We start from the raw sequence: 20246 nt of genomic DNA on the forward strand, positions 1-20246 counted from the left end.
CTTCAATCAATGGAGTACTATATAGCAATGAGAAAGAACAAACCACTGTTACATGGGAAAAGATAGATGAGTTTCATAAAGATAATATTAAATAAAAGAAACCAGAGAAGAAAAAGTATATACTATATAATGTCATTTATATAAAGTTAAAAAATGGGCAAAACTCATTTATGGAAGCTGGGATAGTGGTGCCCTTGGGGACATAGCAACTGAGGGGGAATATGAGGATTACTGCAGAAATGATGACGTTCTCTGTTGATCCCTTTGTGAAAAAGTTATTAAGTTGTACATTTATGATTTATGCACCCTTTTGTATGTATGTTACACTCTAGTAACAAATACACTTAAGGATGTGTCCAAGATATATTGTTAACGGTACTTTATTTCCTGAACAAACAAGCAAAAAGCCACTCCCAAATCCACACAACCAAACACATATATCTATTTTAGTACACAAATAAACATTTTTCTTCAGATGGAACAGACGGTTTTTGTTGTTGTTCATCCATTATTTTTTTACGGCAGTTTTAATCAAAAGAAGTTTTGACAAATGGCTCTGGTAGAATTACAATGTTGAGAAAAGATGAATCTTAATGCAGAGGAAGGAAGTGTCTGGTCCTGCCTGCTTCATTTAAAGCTATCCGGCTGCCCCAATGCCATGGCAGCAGCATCTCCAAGAGCAGAATATCCAATGACCTTGCACAGTTTAAGGTTTTAAACCTGAAGTGCTTACTCTAAATCCAACTCACTGTGCTCCCCAATTTCCTGCAAATCCTAGTGCTTCTGACCCCGTGGTTCTTCTCACAGTCAGGGCTTTACACACTTCTTGTACCTCTCACTTTTTTTTTTTTTTGACCCAAATTATACCCTCCTAATCATGCTGCCCATGATCCCCTGATTAAAGAGATGCCTGACTCTCAGCATCTGCTTCTTGGTATAGCCTCTCTCACCATTTTTCCAGTGCCTCTAGATTGTTCTTGGTCCTGAAAAAGGGTTCTGGACTGAGGGTATAGATTTTTTTTTAAAAAAACCTCCATTTTAAAATTCAAACTTACAGAAAAGCTACCAAAATAGTAGCAAGAATTCCTGTATTTTCTTCTTCCAGATTCCCCATTTAATATTTGACCACATTTGCCTTTTCATTCTCTCTTTCTGTATTCTCATTATTTGTGGTAGGTTGTTCTATAAAGTCAGCACAAACACTGAATTAGCAAGTACTGACTTCCCAGTGGAAAAACAGGCTTCCCTGAGCCTCTGCTCACAACATTCTGTCAACTGATCAATACCAAACCTTGTTTAATGTACGTGTCTATCTAAGGATACTTTAAAAAACATATATCATTGATTCATTAACATTGAATTCACAGCCAATAGCACTGTAACCCATGCCTGAATGGAGCTTATCTAATATATGGCTTTTCTCCATAAAGTATATCACACCTGTCTTGCACTTAGGAACAACAAACAGCACTTCAGCTCTATCATGGGGGCCTTTTAAGCAGCAAAATCACCAACAAAATGAACAAAAATGCAAACACTGTGGCACTAAATTGACTGTGAAAAGGACACTTATTTGCAGCCTGAGAGCTGAAACAAGAAGGCAAAGTATCACTTGGTCTCTCTCCCCTGGGAAGTGTGTATTGGGTGAAGCAAATTTTTCACCACTCTGCACATGTCTGTGAATGACTGCAAAAGCACGACAAGTATTGATTTTGTGGTTACAGATAATTTTAATGAGTAAAAAATTTGCAAGTATGAAGCCCATGAATAATGAGGATCAGCTATATGTATGTATACATGGACATATGTAGAGATACATGCACACACATATTTCTGAACTGTTTGAAAGTTGCACATACGATACTCCTTTAGTTCTAGATATTTTAGTGTGTATTTACTAAAAACAAGGACGTTATCTTATACAACCACATTACAGTGATCGTAACCAAGAAATTAACCTTGATAAAGTATTGCTATTGCAGCTACAAATTTTATTTGTATTTCACCAATTATTTCACTAATGTCCATTATATTTCAGGATGCAATCTAGAATAACATGTTGCATTTAGCTGTCATATCTCTTTAGTGTCCTTTAATCTGTAAGAGTTCCTGGGTCTTCATTTGCCTTTTATCAATGCTGCGTTTTTGGTGGTATCAGGGTAAGGAAGTAAACAGGAGAAAATTGTGGAAGATGTAAATGAAGGGGGATGAGAGAATATTCTTTATTAAACACTGCTGGATTCTCATGGTGATAACTCAGAGGAAATGTATCAATGGGAAGCAAGAACTAATATTTTGCTGCCTACTATATAATAGTACAATTTCATTCTTTCTGAATTAATTCCGTCTTTATGCAAATGAGGGCAGGCACTGAGGGTCAGAGAAGAGTTAAGCATTTATGGAAGGTCACATAACTAGCAGTGGTGGGATTAGAACTCAAACCAGTTTAATAAGGCACTGAAAAGCTCTCTTTTTTTTTTTTTTTTCCGGTACGCGGGCCCCTCACGGCTGTGGCCTCTCCCGTTGCGGAGCACAGGCTCCGGACGCGCAGGCTCAGCGGCCATGGCTCACGGGCCCAGCCGCTCCGCGGCATGTGGGATCTTCCCAGATCGGGGAACGAACCCGTGTCCCCTGCATCGGCAGGCGGACTCTCAACCATTGCGCCACCAGGGAAGCCCAAAAGCAATGCTCTTTTAAATATACATCCTAGTATTACTAAGACAGCATCCGATGAAACATCAAATAGTCTCAAGTACTACATAATTGCTATACTGCCTTTATTTTTCTCATCTTCTATCTTCAAAAAAAACAAACAAAATCCCCCCAAAAACAAAACCTGCAGGAACAATATAAGAAAAACAGAGTGGGCTTTAAAAAAACAATTGTAAATCCAAATAGAATCACTAAAAACTTTCCATCAGGAGGTGGCTCAGAGGCAATCTCATTATCATTTTTCCCAGCAGCATCTCCCATGAGGATGCATTTAATTTTATTGTTAAAGATTTGTAAAAAGCAGTATTTATAAAGTTTTTAGCCGAGTCTCCCTTAAGGTAGGAGATACATAGATTTGATTAGTCTGTGTTCTCAGGAGTATTGGAAAGGGATATATCTTGGGAGTTAAGTTTGCATTTAGGGACTGTAATTCCAATCCAGAAAAAGTCTGTCTGCTTAACTAGAATACTTGTTCTTGTCCCAGTGGTCAGGTGAATACCCTGCATGGTCAAATTGCTTTGTAAAAGCTGAAACCAACAGCATGTGAGAGTACCGGGTGGTACGTGGGATGTTGGTGACATCTGAACATCTACATGAGAGACAAGCATGAATTGTTTCCCTGATTTTTCTGCCTTTGTTTGGAATCATATAATCAGAAACAGAAAAGGAGGGAATATAAGAAATCATCTTGTCTAACCTCTAATTTGGGGAATTTTTTCCTATTAAAATGATTTTTTTAAAAATGCTAACATTCAGTGAATGCCGATGTGTTGGATATTACGCTAGGTATGTTTCATTGCTTAGGTTTCACAATTCTCTGAGGTGGGTGTTATTCTTCACAGTTTATAGATGGTGAAACTGAGGCTCAGTAACTTGTTCTAGGTCACACAACTAAGAAGCAATAGACTGAAGTCTGAAGTCAGGGCTAACCAAAAAGTTTGTGCTCCTTTCATCCCATCACTGATTTCCTGGGCATAATATTTCCATCTTCTCTGAGGGACTTGTTGCTATGCTAATAGCTATTAATGACTGTGACTGGTCTAAGAAAAATTGTGAATTACGTGAAATCTGCTCTTGGTATCTCCTGAGTCATCATCTTAAACAACCGTTTTACAAGGCTGGCTCATATGCCTTCTTCGCCCAGTGTCTTTGAAGATTCTTTTTTCCCTTTTCTACCACTCTGATTTTCTCAGATCCAAAAGTGTCGCCTAGATAGTCAGATAAATTAACACTTGTGAATGTGAAAATGGGAAATTACTCGATAAGTATCTTATAGAACATATGCACTTTTCTTTCTAAGACAGAGTTAATATGGTGTCAAATTCACTGAGGTGAGGTTTTCAGGCCAATCTATAGAAAGTGGTATGGGATCAAGTCTGTTAGTGAAGCAGAGAGAAGCACGTCTGTGAAAATAGATTATTAATGTTCAGCTCTTCTATGTTATCTGTTTCATAACTCCTGATAGGTTAACAACATAGGTACAGGAAATAAAAATGGTACATCAGGGGATGTAAAGGAAGCTTGAGTTCTGAGTTCATACAAACAGGTTATTATTATGACATTACACACAGAGAAGTTTAAGAATGCTTTCCTAAAAGATTTTCATTATCTTTGTGCACTGAGATTTATAAATAATATAAAACGTAGTAGCAGAAATAACAGAATCTGAATAAAGTAGTCATGATAGCATCAAATGTAGGTTGAAATCAACTAGCAATCTCTAAATCCACAGCATTTCACTTATTTCATTGTGCAGAGAGCTTCAGATGGCTGGAGAGTTTTAGAATGCCCTCACTCTACGAAATGGAAACACAGAGAAGTTTTTGTTCCAATCATAATGTCTGCAGATTATTGTATGTCAAAGGAAAATTCACATCTGAAATCCATGTGTTTAACATCTGCAGAAGGAGGAAAAAAAGGAAGGCCTGACCAATTTATTACAAAGCTCTAGATATGATTAATCTATCCATGTATAGAAATATGGAAACTTAGGAAATGAAATGGGAAATCATTGTAATCAAATATACTTTATGGCCAGTAATTTTGAAGAAAAAACCATATACATAGAAATATACATGTGCATAAATGTTTCTATTATCTAATCCAAATTAGGTGATAAAATAATGATAGAAAGCAGGGGAGTTAACTAGCTCTAAGGCAGGACTGTGAAGATAAACTGCCGTCCTTGCACAGGAAAGGTAAACAGCTTCTGATCCTCCATACTTAGGGAAATCTTGTTAAATATCGCCTTACTAAATTCCAGAAGCTATGATGATCTGCGTCAGTAAAGAAACTGAGATTGGGGCTACCATCTTGTTAAGGTTGCAGTGGTTCACCCTCATCTGCCAGGATCCATCTGGTGTTTGCGAGGGTCTAGATGAGGTGATAGAGAGATGACGCACTGCCAATGTATCCTTCAGTTCTTTGATGGTGATGGATATCTCTGAAATTCTTCATAAGAGGTGGCCTTTTGTCTGATTTACTGACTTTGATTATTTCTGTTTATTTACATTAGCCGGGGGATGCAAATTTCAGAGACTGCTGCCATAATATCTCTCACTCCACCAATGTGAGCAGCTATGTATGCATTATATATTTAGAACCTGTGGAAATTACCAAAGGGTAGGCTCAAGGACCTGTTGGACCCACTATCAGATGATCCTGGCCTATAACTGCATTGATTACCTGGCTTCCATAAGCTCTCATTCAAATTGGAGGAGTGAAATGCTATTCTGATTCTTCTGGGAAAGTCTGGGTATTATTTATTCCCCAGTGGTCTTCATCCTGGGAAATGACTTCAGGTTTCTTTGGAGCAAGAAAGAAGGACTATTTACTATATATACCTGAGTGGCATTGATGCGTCATTCTTCAAAGGGATCTAACATCTCCTTCAAACAATATTATAGATGTAAAGTGGGAAACTAGGTGGAAGGTGGTGATTTTCCACTATAGTACTGACATCAGCCTTCTGCTCACCAGATTTCAATTTCTGTATATACACAAACCAAACAAAACCTTAGCCAGCTGTTCTTATATCTCAGCTCTGCAGACATCACCATCACCAGAGATCTCTGTGTACTCAACACACTAAATATCTCTTTGGTCTTGATGCCATGATGTTAATTCCATATACCTTGACTCTGTTGGTTAGGAGTTTCCCACAGGCTTCTGCCATTATGGAGCTCAGTGTTATGGTAGAGAACAGTCACCACCAAGCTTCTCAAAAATTCCAGTGTTCCCTTAACTACAAAACATTCATCTCTGAGGTCAACTCAAGGATGGACAAACAGACAAGAGCACAGAAGTAGATACATGTTGGGGAACTTGGTATAAATCAGTAGGCAATCAGTGAGGAAAGGATTTAATAAATGGAGCTGTAAACATTGGTTCCGCTTAAGGAGAAAATAATTATATACCTGGATTATATCCCTATCTCACACCATACAAAAATAAATTCCAGATAGAGATATCTTAAATATGAAGAGCAAGCCAAAAACAAGAAAACCAAACAATAACTTCATGATCTTAGGATAGGAAAAGACTTCTTAAATAAGAACACAATAAAACAAAAATAAAAGGTACTAACTCTAATGGAAATATTGATAAATATGACAACTTAACATTAAAAATTCTAATCCAAAAGACAACCTACAAATTTGGAGAAGATATTTACAATATTTTAGCACAGGATTATATCCAGAATATTCCAAGGTCATCTGCAAATAGGTAAAAAAAGATCTAGTGATATAAATAATGTCAATAATAAATTCATAGAAGAGGTAATCCACATGGCAAATTATAATAAAAATTAAAGCCGTAATGAATTACTATTTTGTACCATCAGACTTCCACAACTAAATATCTCAAGAATTGGAAAGAGTATAGGGTAGTAACAGTTTATACGGCTAGGGGTAAAGTATTTAGTGAAGCTGAATGTGTTCACATCCTACAATGCAGCAGTTTCATTTCCAGGATGATTATAATTGGAACCACACAGAAAATGTCTTCCTCCCTAGCTTGTCATGATATTCAAAAGTCCTGCGAACAGGTACTTGCCTTCAGATTAAGTTACTGTTTATGAAAGGTCACGGTTGAAAGGCAAATATCTTTCATTGGAGGAATAAACTAACCAGCAACATGGATTATTTTATCACCTTAACTTTTCTCTTTGACAAGAGTATTAAGGGAGGAGCTGTGGGAAGGACAAAAACAATGTCTTAAAAGTAAAAAATACTATTGAGAGGGGATTCAAGGAAATGGAAATAGGCACATTGTCACCTTTTCCTCCTTGTCCAATTTTGATTCAGCTCTGTCTTTTCAGTTAAACCTCTACTGGGTTTAATGAAGACTTTGGTCTTGTGGGAACATTAGCAGAGAACACTCGTGAGGGGCTTCTTTCCCAGTGAGCCCTTGGAGATCTACATGGGGGCAATGGAATAAGGATTGTAACATGAGAGACACTGGGATATTGCTGGATTGATAAGCATTGTGGATCAAGGTTATAGGAGGAAGGTAATTTTGGCTATATTTCATGAATGTGAATGGTTTCCCTGGCCTCCAATGGAGAATTGGCTGAGTCCCCAGCCCTGAACTTGTGAGAGTGAGAGAAAGGGAGGCTCCCACTGGTTTCCTAGTAGGGGTCTATAGCCCATGATAAGGGACACTTGTACTCTCAACTCTTTGGGGGACATGTTGTCTCTTAGAGTAATCCAACAACCATGAGCCCCAGTGTGCAGTCAACAGCAAGAACCCAAATATGCAAAATAATAACAATAATAATATTTTAGTGGATCCAAAAACCTAAGAAGAGATACGTGAAAAACAGATCATGTCCCCAGTGAATTAGACCTCCTGAAACAAGCAGATGGGTGCTCCCATCAAGATGGCAGAATAGAAGGATGTGGAGCTCACCTCCTCCCACAAACACATAGAAAATACATCTATATGTGGAACAACTCTCACAGAATACCTACTGAACGCTGGCAGATGATCAAAATTTCAAGAAAGATCTCCACATAACCAGGTAGAACAAATAAAATAGGCAGATGACAATGTAAACAAAAAAATAATAAACACTTTTGAAGAAATTAAAGTTGAGCTTTAATTGTATATTTGTACAAAAAGAGATCTAAATGCAGTACATAAACCAAAAATATAAATTACAAACTAAGCAAATCAGCAGATAGGATATCTGTTGCAGTGATAATATAGTAACTAGGATTAATTTACCCTCTTATAGGGGCTTCCCTGGTGGCTCGATGGTTAAGAATCTGCCTGCCAATGCAGTGGACACGAGTTTGAGCCCTGGTCTGGGAAGATCCCACATGCCATGGAGCAACTAAGCCCATGCACCACAACTACTGAGCCCGCATGCCACAACTACTGTGTGCCTAAAGCCCATGCTCCACAACAAGAGAAGCCACTGCAATGAGAAACCTGTGCACCTCAACGAAGACCCAATGCAGCCAAAAATAAAATGAATAAAATAAATAAATAAATAAATAAATAAATAAATAAATATAAATTACCCTCTTATAGTAAACAACCAGAAAACAGAATAAAATAGATGAACAAAGTTTTCTGATTGTGGGCAACAGGCTATGGTAAATAGTGATTCCAGGGAGAAAGTAAACAAAATTGGTGAGCCCTACAATCACATTGATTTGCTGCCTGCAGGCATTTTTCAGGTCACCATACAAGCAAGTCCTTCAAAGCAGAACACAGTAATTTCACTGAGTTGAGGAGACAGAGATCAGAATTTGAAGAGGTCAAGGCAGCAAAAATTTTGGGGCTGAGTACCAGAGAAGAGAGAACCATGCAGAGAAGAGCTCCAGAAATTTGCGTAAGAGTCCCCTTGACTCTGTTGAGAACTCACATAGATTTGGAAGACATGTGAGTTCTGACTAGCCAGACTGGAGTGTCCTGTTGAATTCTCAAGGCATTCAGTGAAATCCTAGAAGAGTCATGCCTTAGTATTAGAACAAATGTATCTTCATCATAAAAGCTACTCTAGATCCATCCTAAGAATGTTTAAAAATAATCTTTTGGAAGACTAAGTATGCCAATAAATTAGTAATTTAACTGCAAATCCAGAATGAAGTCTAGCACTCTTTAAAGGAAGAAAACATAATCCAGTATTTAATAATGTAAATTTCACAACATTCAGTATCCAACAAAATTGCTAGATGTGATGAGGCAAAAACACAGAGGAAAAAGCTTTGAAAATGACAGTGATGGTGGAACTATAAGATACAAACTTTAAAACAGCTGTAGAATTTAAAGGAAAGCATGAATATAATGAGAAGAGAAATAGAAGATATAAAAATGACAAATGGTACTTCTAAAAGTGGAAAATACAATATCTGAAATGGAAAATTTATTGCTTGGGATTAATAGCAGTGTAAATTCTGTAGAAGAAAATATATGTGATAGAAACAATTCAAACTAGAGCAGAAAGAGAAAAGAGATTTTAAAATGAACAAAGCAGAAATTAGTGAAATATAAAATGAACAAACAAATAAAAAAAGTAAAGCCAACAGCTAGGTCTTTGAGAAGATCAGCAAAATTGATAAACTCTAACCAGATGAATCAAGTAAAAAAGAGACAAAACACAAATTACCAACATCTGGAATGAAAGAGAGGAAATTACTGCAGACTCTTCAAACATTAAAAGGGTAATAAGAGATTATGACTATGAACTTTAGTCTAAGCAAAATAGATAACCTGAATTCCCTATACTTATTAAAGAAATTGAAGTCACTCTAATTGAATTATGCCCACTCCTTGTACTCCCCCAAATCCAGGTATAGGTGGTTTCACTGCTTAACTTGATCAAATCCTTAAAGAAGAAATAATACCAATGCTATACAAACTCTTTCAGAAAATAGAGAGGCAGGAGCACTTCCCAACTTGTTTTATAAGTCCAGCATTATTACGATACCAAAAGTTGATGAGACATTACAAGGAAAAAGAAAAGCTACAGACCAATATCTCTCATGAACCTAAGTATAAAAATCCTTAAAAATACATTAGCAAATAACTCAAAAATATAGAAAAAGGATAATATATCATTATCAAATACATTTATTTCTAGGAATGCAAAGTTGCTTTAGTATTTAAAAATCAACAACTATATTTTCCAATATTAATATACTAAACACAATAAGCCACATGATTATATTAATAGAGGAAAAAAGTTGGCAAAGTTTAATCCTCATTCATGATAACTCTCTCAACAAATAATATGTAATTTCCTCACTCAGATAAAGGGCATCTACAAATGAGTAGATAATATGAAGGAGAGGATGGTCACTGTTCAGATGCAAATTAATGGCTTTGAAGGCCCGTTGGAAGGAATATTTCAAAACATACAGTGAAAATATAAAGAGTTGGAAATCAAAAGGAAAAGGAAAGAAGTCTTGTATAATGGATTCAGAACACCTATCATAAAAAGCAGAGAAAAGGCAACCCTCCTACACTGTTGGTGGGAATGTAAATGGTACAACCACTATGGAGAAAAGTATGGAGGTTCCTTAAAAAACTAAAAATAGAAATATCATATGACCCAGAAATCCCATTCCTTGGCATATACTCAGAGAAAACCATAATTTGAAAAGATACATGCACCCCAATGTTCACTGCAGCACTATTTACAACAGCCAGGACATGGAAGCAACCTAAATGTCCATCAACAGAGGAATGGATAAAGAAGATGTGGTACACATATACAATGCAATATTACTCAGCCATAAAAAAGAACAAAATAATGCCATTTATAGCAACACAGACGGACCTAGGGATTGTCATACTGAGTGAAGTAAGTCAGACACAGAAAGACAAATATCATATGATATCGCTTATATGTGCAATCTAAAAGAAAAGGTGCAAATGAACTTATTTACAAAACAGAGTAGAGTTACAGATGTAGAAAACAAACTTATGGTTATCATGGGATAAGGGGAGGGGGAGGGATAATTTGGGAGATTCGGATTGACATATACACAATACTATATATATAATAAATAACTAATAAGACCTGCTATACAGCACAGGAACTCTACTCAATACTCTGTAATGGCCTATATGGGAAAAGAATCTAAAAAAAAAAAAAGTGTGGTTATATGTATAACTGATTCACTTTGCTGTACACATGAAAGTAACAAAACATTGTAAATCAACTATATGCTGATAAAATATTTTTTTAAAAAATAGGCATTTTAGAAGGATATACAACAGATAGAAGCAATAATTGAACAAATAATACAAGAATTTTTGGGAATTCCCTGGCAGTCCAGTGGTTAGGACTCTGTGCTTTCTGCTGAGGGCCTGGGTTCAATCCCTGCTCAGGGAACTAAGATCCCATAAACTGTGCAGCATGCCCCCCCCCTAAATTTTTTTCCCCTAAGTTGAAGATTTGAATGCCATATTGAGGAAAAAAGACTCATATAGGCAATTCTTTATAAAATTATTGAAACCTAAGCATTAAGATAATATGTTACAGATTTTCAAATGAAAGAAAAATTTTTTTACAAATGAAAATGAATTAGAGTATCATTAATCATCTCTCTGCAACACCAGAAGGCAGAAAATGTTAATATCTATAGACTGAAGTAAGGAAAGAGTTGTAGCTCAGGAGTGCTTTGTCCAACCCAAATACCATTCATGGATAGGGAGGAAGAAAAACTTTGAAGATGTCCAGTAAACCATAAAACTTTACACATATACATCACATATAAGGATTCTGAAAAAAAGTAAAAAATTGAAGAGAGACATTGAAGTAGGGGAAGATGATGAGGAAATTAAACAGTGGTGAGCATAAAACACTGTTATGTATACATTATGGATATCTAAGTGGATCCACTAGCTGGAATTCTGCAAAGTAAATCTAAGTAATAATCTAGAACTAAAAATACTCAATTATCTCAGCGAAACTGGAAGTTAAAAAAAGAATCTCAGCTTAACAATGTGGAGAAGAAGTACAGGGGAAATTAAATTTGATAAGAAATGGTGGTTATCTTATTTTTGAATAATATTAGAGAAATATAGATCTGAAAATAAACACAGGGAAAATTCATCACTAATATGATAGAATAATCTGGCAGAAGTTTGAAGTTAACAAGGGGGAAAATGGAAATAACAAGTAGTAGATAAATACAAAAAATAATAAAGAACAGTGTAAAATAAATAGTAAAATGAATGAAATGTGTAACAGTATTATACCTAGATATGAATGTTTAATTTATTTATTATATTTTTTCAATAAATACACTATAAAACAGGTGATTAATAATGATTGGGAATTAGATAAGAAGATCTTAAAATGTTTCTAGAAAAATAAATATCTAGGATTTGTCAACAAAAATACAAATAAGAAATATAGCAATAATGGATTTTCCTTATCAGACACAAGAACATACTATAAAGACAGTGTAATCAAAGCAATATTGTGTTGGTATATGCATAGACATATAGATCTGAAAATAGAATCCAGATATATTATATTATATATGAAGATTTATTATATAACAAAAGTGATAGCTTACATTGATGAGAAATAAGTGGATTATTTAATGAAGGACAATGGCTATAGTCTGGGGAAGGTGAATTGGATCTTTCTTGTCAACTTATACATAATTATATCTCAAATGAATTAAAGGTTAAAAAGTAACCAATAAAATAATAACTACCCTAAAAAATATCTAGACATGCAAAGGGGCAGGAAAATGAGACATAATTAAGAGAGGAAACAGTAAATAGAGGCCAACCTACAGATGATTCAGATGCTGGAGTTAGCAGATAAGGACTTAAAACTGTTTGAGTATGTTACAAAATATAGAGAAAAGATAAAAATGTAGAAATTTTAACAGAGAATTCAAGATTACAAAAAGAATTAAGTGAACATTCTAGAACTAAGAAATACAATACTTGAAATTAAGAACTCGTTGGATTGGATTAGTCATAGGCTGGACACAGTTAAACTCAAGAGATAGGCCAAAAGAATTATGGGAAAATAACATGGAAAGAGACTAGAGTGTAACAGACATGTGGAATCCATTCAAATGACCTAGTATTCATGTAATTATAGTCTCAGAGGGAAAGAGGGAAGAGCATTGGACAGAGCAATATTTGACAGCTAATGGTGAATAATTTTTTTAAAAATTGTTGAAAGACACCAATGTACAGGTTAAAGGAGCTTAGTGAAGCCTAAACAGAATAAATTCAAAGAAAGTCACAACTAGGAACAACATATTCAAACCACTAAAAAAACAAAAGGAATGGGAAAACAATCATAAAGTCAGCTGGGCAGGTATAAATTGCTTTTAAAAGAGGAAAAACAGAACTGAAGGCCGAGTTTTCAACAGTATTATAGAAATCACAAAACAATAAAATGACATTTTTTTAAGTGCTAAAAGAAAAAATTGCCCATTGGGAATTCCATATTCTGTTAAAACACCCTTCAAAAATGAAGTACATAGTCAGTGGTGAAAAGCTGAAAGCTTTTCCTCTAAGATCAGCTACAAGACAAGGATGCCCCCTCTCATCACCTTTATTCAACGTAATATTGAAAATCCTAGCCAGATAAATTTAGCAAGAAAAGAAATAAAATTCATCCAAATCAGAAAGGAAGAAGCAAAACTGTCACTATTTGTTGATGACATATGATGTGTACAGAAAATTCTGAAGACTCCACGAAAATCCTGTTAGAACCAATAAATAAATTCAGCAAAATTTCAGGATACAAATCAATATAAAAATCTATAAATCTAAATCTATTCTATATACTAATAACAAACAGAAGTTAACATTGTTAAAACGTCCATATTACCCAATCTACAGATTCAATGCAATCCTTATCAAAATTCCAATGGCGTCTCTCACAGACATAGAACAAACAATCTTAAAATTCATATGGAACCACAAAAGACCAGGAATAGCCAAAGCAATCTTGAGAAAGGAGAAAGCTGGAGGCAAACTATATTACAAAGCTATAGTAATCAAAACAGAATGATATTGGCATAAAAGCAGAAATAGATCAGTGGAACAGAATAGAGAGTCCAGAAATAGACTCACACATATATGGTCAATTAATTTACAACAAAAGAGCCAAGAATATACCACAGTCACCCCTTATTTGCAGTTTTTCTTTCTCAGGTTTCAGTTATCCACCATTAACTATGGGGTGAAAATATTAAACAAAAAATTCCAGAAACCAAAAATTCATAAGTTTTAAATTGCATGTCATTCTGAGTAACATAATGAAATCTTGCATCATCCTGCCTAGGATGTGAGTCATCCCTTTGTTCAGAGTATCAACAGTGTATATGTTACCTGCCTGTTAGTTACTTAGTAGCCGTATTGTTTGTAAGATCTACTGTGGTGGTAATGCAGTGCTCATGTAGTCCTTATTTTACTTAATAGTAACCCCAAAGTGCAAGAGTAGTGATGCTTGAAATTTGAATATTCTCTTACTGTGTCTAATTTATAAATTAAACTTTATTATAGATATGCATATATAGGAAAAAACATGGTGTATACAGACATACCTCATTTTATTGTGCTTTGTGGATACTGTGCTTTTTACAAATTGAAGGTTTGTGGCAACCCTGTGTAGTCAGATGATGGTTAGCATTTTTTAGTAATAAAGTATTTTTTAATTAAGGTAAATATATAGTGTTTTTTTTAGACTTAATACTATTGCATACCTAAAAGACTACAGTATAGTGTAAACATAACTTCTGTATGCACTGGGGAATGAAAAAACATGTATGACTCTCTTTATTGTGATATTCACTTTATTGTAGTGGAGTGGAAATGAACCTGTAATATCTCTGAAGTATGCCGGTACAGGGTTTGGTACTGTCCATGGTTTCAAGTATCCACTGGGGATCTTCAACTGTATTCCCTGCAGATAAGGGAGGAATTACTGTACAGTGAGGAAAGGACAGTGTCTTCAATAAATTGTGCTGGGTAAACTGGACAGCCATATGCAAAGGAATAAAACTGGAATACTATCCTACACTATAAACAAAAAGTAGCTCAAAATGTATTAAAGACTTGAGCTTAAGACCTGAAACAATACAACTAGAAGAAAACATAGGCTGGAAGCTCCTTGATTTTTATCTTAGTGGTGATTTTTTTGGACTTGAAAACAAAGGCAAAGGCATCAAAAGTAAAAACAAACAAGTGGGACTATATCAAACTAAAAAGCTTGGGCACAGCAAAGGAAACCATCAACAATATGAAAAGGCAACTTATGGAATGGGAGAAAATGTTTGCAAATCATCTATCTGATAAAGTATACCCAAAGTATATAAAGAACTCAAACAATTTAATAGGAAAAAACCAAACAATTAAATTTAAAAATGGGCAGAGGATATAAATAGACATCTTTCTAAAGGAGACATACAGAGGCCAACAGGTACATGAAAGTGTGCTCAATATCACTAATCATCAGGGGAATGCAAATCAAAACCAGAATGAGATTCCATCTCACACCTGTTAGAATGAATATTTTTAAAAAGAGAAGAAATAACAAATGTTGGAGAGGGTGTGGAGAAAAGGGAACACTTGTACATTGTTGGTGGGAATATAAATTGATATAGCAACTATGGAGAACAGTATGGAGGTGCCTCACAAAATTAAAAATAGAACTATCATATGATCCAGAAATTCCACTTCTGGGAATATATCCAAAAGAAACAAAAATACTAAATCAAAAAGATATCTTCACCCCCATTACAGCATTATTTATAATAGCCAAGATATAGAAGCAAACTAAGTATCTATTGATAGATGAATGAATAAAGAAGTTGTGGTATTTATATTACACTGGAATATTATTCAGCCATAAAAAGAAGGAAATCTTGTCATTTGTGATGACATAAATGGACCTTGAGGGCATTATGCTAAGAGAAATAAGTCAGAAAGTCAGACAGAGAAGGACAAATACTGTATGATCTCACTTATATGTGGAATCTAAAAACAAACAGACAAAAAAACCAAACTCATAGATACAAAGGACAGATTGGTGGCTCAAAATGGGTGTGGTCAAAATGGGTTAAGGTGGTTAAAAGGTACAAACTTTCAGGTACAAAATAATAAGTCATGGTGACTTAACGTACAGCATGAAAACTAGAGTTAAAAATCCCATTTTGTATGTATGAAAGTTGCTAATAGAGTAAATTTAAATGCTGTCATCACAAGAAAAAACTCATAAGTATAGGTGATTATGGGTGGTAACTAGACTTACTGTAGTAATTATTTTGCAATATATACAAATATTGAATAATTACGCTGGACACCTGAAACTAATATAATATATATGTCACTTATATCTCAATTTTAAAAAAAGAAGTAAAATTAAAATGTTCTCAGACAAAAAAAGCTGAGGAAATTTTTTGCTGGTATACATTAAAAAATAGTAAATGAAGTCATTTAAGTTGAGTAAAAGCAATCTCATAGAAGAAAACAGAATACATATTAAGGTAATCCCAGATGGCAGCAAAGAACTGAAAGATAGATGAAGAGCACTAGAAAGGTAAATGTGTTGATGAATATAAAAGAATATTAACTGTTTAAGACCAAAGTAATAATGTTTTGTGGTGTTAATAGCTCATCTAGAAATATCACAATAATAGCACAAAAGATGGGAGGGTTAAATGTTGTTACATTTCTTCAGTGTTCTTGTACAATTTGGGAAATGCTAAAAGTATCAATTTAAGTAAGACTATAATAAGTTAAGCATCCATATTTTAACTCTAGGGTAACAATTAAAAGAAAAAATATAAAATGTTCTAACTACAATATTGAAGTTTGGTAAAGTAGATAAAAATAGAATTTCTTAAAGTACTTGATTAATACAAAACAAGGCAGGAAAAGAGAAATAAAGGAAAGAAAAACAGGTGGGATAAATGGAATAAATAAAAACAAATAGGAAAATAAAAGACAAATTAACAATAAGAAAAATTACATGAAATGTAAATGGTCAAAAAACTCCAATGAGAAGACAAAGATTATTAGACTATATTTAAGAAAAGAAGACTCAACTGTATCCTATTTACAAGAGACAAACTTAAAATATAAGAACATAGGTAGGCAGAAGTTGAAAGAATAGAGAAATATATAACATGACATACTAACTCACAGAACCTAGGGTGACTATATCCATATCAGAAAATCTAGACTTTAAGGCAAAAAGCGTATTTCATAATAAAAAAGAAAATATAATTATAAAATTGTGTGCAGATAGTAACATAATTTTAAGTTGTATTAATCAAAAATTGGCAGGAAATGGAAGAAGAAACAGACAAATTCACAGTCAGAGTTTAAGATAAGACAAGCAGAAAAAATTAATAAACATATATAAAATTTGAACAACCAACCTGCCATAATCAACCTGACATAACCAACTTGACATAACTGACATAAGAAAGAATACACGAACTTTTCAAGTGGTTACGGAACATTGAACAAAAGATAGTGTATGCTGAGCTATAAAAAAAATTCTTAAGAAATATCAAAGGATTGAAAACATAAAGAGAGTATGTTCTCTTGTCATATTGGAAGTAAACTATAAATCAATAGAAGAAATATAGATAGAAAATCTCCCCAAATTGGAAATTTCAAATTTCAAAGCAGTACATTTCAATATAACTCATTGAGCCAAATGGGAAAACCCAGTTGAAATGATAAAATATTTTGAACTGAATAATAATGAAAATATAACATATTGAAACATATACAGCACAGATAAAGCAGTATTTAAAGGGAAAACTTTAGCTTAAATGTATATACTAGAAGAAGAAAGGGTGACAATCTATGATCAAAGCTTTTATTTCAAGGGGTTAGAAAAAGAACTGCAAATTAAACACAAACAAAGTGAGAAGAAGCATATGTGAATAGAAAAAGAAAAAGAAATGAAGTGGAAAGCAAAGGTACAGTCAAGAATATCAACAAAGCCGAAAGTTGTATGATGATTAATGTATCAACTGGACTGGACCACAGGGTGCGCAGATATTTGGGTCAATACTATTGTGGGTGTGTCTGTGAGGGATGTTTTTGGATGAGATTAACATTTGAATCAATAGACTAAATAAAGCAGACTGTCTTCCCGAAGTGGGTGAACCTTTAATTTTGTAAAGTCCTTAATAGAACACAAAGGTTGAATAATACAGTATTTCTTCTCCCTCTGACAGTCTTCAAGCTGGGACATCCTGCCTTCACACTTGGACTCAGACTGGAACTAATATCATCAGTTCTCCTGCTTCTCAGGCATTTGGACTCAGACTGGAAAGAGATCATCATTTCTCCTTGGTCTCCAGATTGCTGACTGCAGATATTGGGACTTATCTGCTTCCATAATCATGTGAGCCATTTCCTATTGGTTCTGTTTCTCTGGAGAACCCTGACTAGATTTTGGTACTAGGAGTGGTTCTTCTTAGGATGCCTCAGCCTCTGTAATCCTGTAGGAAATTCCTTATAATAAATCTCTTAATTTACATCCCTTATGGGTTCTGCATTTATGGAAAGCCCTGGTGAAGACAAGTTGCATATTTGAATATTTCAATAAAATTTTACTAACACCTAGAAAGATTGATCAAGAAATAAAAGAGAAATAAAACAATTATTACTAAAAATAAAATTTTTGTCATCACATATTTATGATATATGAAATTAAATTAAGAATATAATAAAGCTTATTTTGCACAACACTAAGTTTAAAACTTGAAAGAGAAAAATTTCTTGAAAAACGTAATTCATCAAAACTGACATAAGAAGTAATTGATCCATATCAAAGTTTTTTATCTGTTAAAAGAAATTGAATCCTTCCCACAAAGAAAACTCCAGGAAGAGATGTCCTCACTGGCAAATTTTCCCAAACATTTAAAGGAAAAAAAAAAATCAACCTAACAAACTTTTTCAGAGACTCCAGAAAGAGAATATACTTCTTGTTTTAAGAGACCAACATAATCCCAACACCAAAACCTGAAAATAAGGTTAAAAGGAGGTAAAATTAGAGGCTTATATCTCGTATGAAAATAGACGTGAATTCTTAAACATAAGATTAGCACACTGAATCCAGTAAATGTGAAAAGGATAATAAATCATGACTGAGTAAGGTTTATCCAAGGAATGCAAGGTCAGTTGAACATTAAAAAATCAAACAATAAAAAAACAATTTAATTTATAACATTAACAGAATGAGAAAAAAAAGGTAATCTCAATACATAGGAAAAGCATATGATAAAATTCAATCCGTATTCATAAGAAGAACTCACAGGAAACTGTACTCACAGGAAACTGAGAGTACAAAGGAGCATCCTTGACCTGATAAAGAGCATATATAAAAAATGTACAGCTAAGCCCATAATTAGTATTAAATATTGAATGTTTGCCCCCCTTCTTGAGTTTGGGAAGAAGAAAGGATTTCCACTATCACCATTTCTACTCAACATTATTCTGGAGATCATATCCAAGACAAAAAAGCAAGAGAAAGAAATTGAAGTGCAAATACTAGAAAAAAAGAAGGAAAAATGTTTTTTTTAAGATGACATGAATATATATGTAGAAAATCCAAAAGAATCTACAAATTGGCTTATTTATTTATTTATTTAACATGTTTATTGGAGTATAATTGCTTTACAGTGGTGTGTTACTTTCTGCTTTATAACAAAGTGAATCAGCTATACATATATCACCATATCTCCTCCCTCTTGCATCTCCCTCCCATCCTCCCTATCCCACCCCTCTCAGTGGTCACAAAGGACCGAGCTAATCTTCCTGTGCTATGCAGCTGCTTCCCACTAGCTATCTATTTACATTTGGTAGTGTATATATGTCCATGCCGCTCTCTCACTTCATCCCAACTTACCCTTCCCCCCTCCCCATGTCCTCAAGCTCATTCTCTACATCTGCGTCGTTATTCCTTTATATGGATTCCATACATATGTGTTAGCATACGGTATTTGTTTTTCTCTTTCTGACTTACTTCACTCTGTATGACAGACTCTAGGTCCACCCACCTCACTACAAATAACTGTTTCGTTTGTTTTTATGGCTGAGTAATACTCCATTGTATATATGTGTCACATCTTCTTTATCCATTCATCTGTCAATAGACACTTAGGTTGCTTCCATGTCCTGGCTATTGTAAATAGAACTGCAATGAAGTTTGTGGTACATGACTCTTTATGAATTATGGTTTTCGTAGGGTATATGCCCAGTAGTGGGATTGCTGGGTTGTATGGTAGTTCTTTTTTTAGATTTTTAAGGAACCTCCATACTGTTCTCCATAGTGGCTGTATCAATTTACATTCCCACCAACAGTGCAAGAGAGTTCTCTTTTCTCCACACCCTGTCCAGCATTTATTCTTTGTAGAGTTTTTGATGATGGTCATTCTGACTGGTGTGAAGTGATACCTCATTGTAGTTTTGATTTGAATTTCTCTAATGATTAGTGATGTTGAGCATCCTTTCATATGTTTGTTGGCAATCTGTATATCTTCTTTGGAGAAATGTCTATTTAGGTCTTCTGC

Source organism: Delphinus delphis, chromosome 5 (assembly GCF_949987515.2).
Source record: "Delphinus delphis chromosome 5, mDelDel1.2, whole genome shotgun sequence".
In the NCBI taxonomy this organism is placed as follows: Eukaryota; Metazoa; Chordata; class Mammalia; order Artiodactyla; family Delphinidae; genus Delphinus; species Delphinus delphis.